Here is a 3002-nt window from a genome sequence, read left to right as displayed (position 1 = left end):
GGGGCTTCGTTGTCTCCCAAGGGGGCAACAGCTGGGTCTCCGGGGAGTCGGTTGACTCTTGAATATCGCAGGCTTCAGTTGCGCGTTTCCGTTTATACGCGGATTTTTTCGACCAAAGTTACGCCGCGCGGGCCTGCCTCCCCTTTCACTTCCTCGGCCTCTCTGCCTCCGTCTCCCTTGAGACTGCAAGGCCCACCTTCCTTCTCCCACCCTCCGCACGCTCACCGTGAAGACCAGGTGGTGTGTGTGTGTGTGTGTGTGTGTGTGTGTGTGTGTGTGTGTCTGTCTCAGGGTCTCTGTCGCCCAGGTGGTGTGTGTGTGTGTGTGTGTGTGTGTGTGTCTGTCTGTCTCAGGGTCTCTGTCGCCCAGGTGGTGTGTGTGTGTGTGTGTGTGTGTCTGTCTGTCTCAGGGTCTCTGTCGCCCAGGTGGTGTGTGTGTGTGTGTGTGTGTGTGTGTGTGTGTGTGTGTGTGTCTGTCTGTCTCAGGGTCTCTGTCGCCCAGGCTGGAGTACAGTGGCACGCTCACCGCCACCGCAGCCTCGACCTGCTGGGCTCAATGGGCTCAGGCGATCCTTCCGCCTCACCCTCCCCAGTAGCAGGAACTATAGACGCGCACCACCACACCCAGCTAATTTTTTGATTTATTGTGGAGACGAGGTCTCACCATGTTGCCCAGGCTAGTTTCGAACCTACAGGCTCAGGCTATCCTCTCGCCTCCACCTTCCAAAGTACTGGGATGACAGGCGTGAGCCACCGTGGCTGTCTTAATTTTTTGACTTTTTGTAGGGACAAGGTCTTGCCGCGTTGCCCAGGTTGGTCTCAAACCCCTGGACTCAGGCAATACTCTTGCCTCAGCCTCCCAAAGTGCTGGGATTACAGGCATGAGCCACCATGCCCAGCTCCTTATGACTATTTTAATACCATTTCTCTAGCTTACTTTGCTATAAGAATACTGTGTAGAATACAGGCAACCTACATGATTTGTGTGAATTGGTAAAGCTTACAGTCAACAGTAGGCTATTAGTAGTTAAGATTTGGGGAGTCAAAAGTTAAATGGGGATTTTCGACTTCGTGGGGGTTGGTTCCCCAAATCCCCTCGTTCAAGGTTCAACTGTACACTTAAGTCTCTTGTGTGACTCATCACTTATGTATTTAGAGGTTATTTTGGACTCCATAAGGCTGATCCAAGTAGACAGCCACAGATAGCTGGAAGCGAATAGACATTATTTTATTGCTCTTCAAATGCACACGGCCCAAAGTGCTAAAGTCATTTTTGTGAGCTTCAGTAGGTGCTGACGCCAGACACGGCCATCCATAATGGAGAGGACGGAGGACAGATATTGGGAAGCCCTGAAGCAGATGGACAAGGGAAGCCTTCTGCTTCTGGTCTCCTGCCTGTAAAGGCAATGCTTGCTCAAAAAACATAAAACTTTAATACATGCATGTCTATTATATTAGAAAAATAAAATAGAATGTCTTTAATGTATAAAAGATCAAATTATTATTTTTGAGACAGGGTCTCTCTCTGTTGCCTAGTCTGGAGTGCAGTGGCCCAATCTTGGTTCACTGTATACTTGACCTCCTGGGCTCAAGCAATTCTCCCTCCTCAGTCTCCAGAGTATCTGGGACTACAGGTGCACATCACCTTGTGCGGCCAGTTTAAAAAAAATTTTTTTTTGTAGTGATGAGGTCTCACAATGTTGCCCAGGTTCTTCTAGAACTCCTGGACTCAAGCAATCCTTCTGCCTCGGCCTCCCCAAGTGCTGGGATTACAGGTGTGAGCCGTCATGCCCAACCTAAAATGTCAAATTGACTATTGTTTATTGAGTACTGTACTATGTGGATTATAAAATAGAAAGTGAACATCTCTGTACAGTGTCTTTCTAGAATTCTGCCTGCACATGGATGCATCCTTCTGTGCATGCCTGTGCATTCACATATATTCCCATACAGATTGTTTAGTCAAAAGTAGGTCATGCTTTGCATACAGGTCTTTGGTTTGCTTTGCTCCCTGAACAATACATCTTGGACAACTCAGAGCTGCTTCTTTATTTGAGAGATACATCTTACCCCGACAAGTTGTGCTCCTGAAGTTGCCTTCTCCTTTTAGGGGCTGCATTGCATTGTGACTGTGTATACCGTGGAGTCCGGCTCGGGACTATCCCTCGCTCCTTTGCCCTGGCAGGACTCCTCCTCTTTGCATGGAAAACTCCGTGAGAGTCCCCGGGGCTGGTTTCTGCTGCCCAGCCGCTCTCCGACCTCTGGCTTCCAGGGGCCTAGCATCAGGTCGTGAAGCCTCAGGGTGGAGACCAGACGATCCGCGGTCCTCTCTTCGCCTGGGGACAAAGATCTGCCCTCGTTGCCCGTTTGGGTCACCGCAGAGTGGCCGCGGTGTCCCGCAGAGCCCAGGAGTCCACCACGAGCACAGCGCGGTCCTTGCCGCCATCCCGAGGTCGCCCCGGCAGGGACCCTCGACCGGGCGGCTGGGGAAGGCCTCCGGGCATGCACCGAGCCCTGTGTGGGGTCCGCGGGCGGCGGGGACTCATCGCCCTGGGCTCTGCGCCCTCGCGGCGGTGAGAGAGCAGGACTCGGCCTACGGGCAGGAATCCGGAGTTTGGTCTCTGCAGCCGGCGTGGCCTCTGCCTCTGGAGCAACCGGCGGGTACACAAAGCCTTCGGGGCGACGGGGCGAATGTGCCCCGAGGGACCCTCCCACCAGTGCTTTGCAGGGGCGCCCACGCTCTCTGGCGGTTCCCGGAGTCGCTGCGCCGCCCCTGCCCTCCCATCCCGGACCGCGAGTCCCGCCTCCCGGTCGGGGTCTCGCGCCCTGCCCGGGGCTCCAGGTGGCTCGCTCGTTCCTCACTGTCCTCAGTGGGCCCAGGCAGTCTGCTCCTTCCTATAAAGAATTGGGATGGCTCAGCCTGTAATCCCACGCTTTGGGAGGCCGAGGTGAGTGGATTGCCTGAGCCTGCGGGTTCGAGACCTGCCTGGGCAAATTGGTGAG

Source organism: Carlito syrichta, unplaced genomic scaffold, assembly GCF_000164805.1.
Source record: "Carlito syrichta isolate Samal-C Ts95f unplaced genomic scaffold, Tarsius_syrichta-2.0.1 Scaffold308243, whole genome shotgun sequence".
Lineage (NCBI taxonomy): Eukaryota > Metazoa > Chordata > Mammalia > Primates > Tarsiidae > Carlito > Carlito syrichta.
This window is presented reverse-complemented; position numbering follows the sequence as displayed.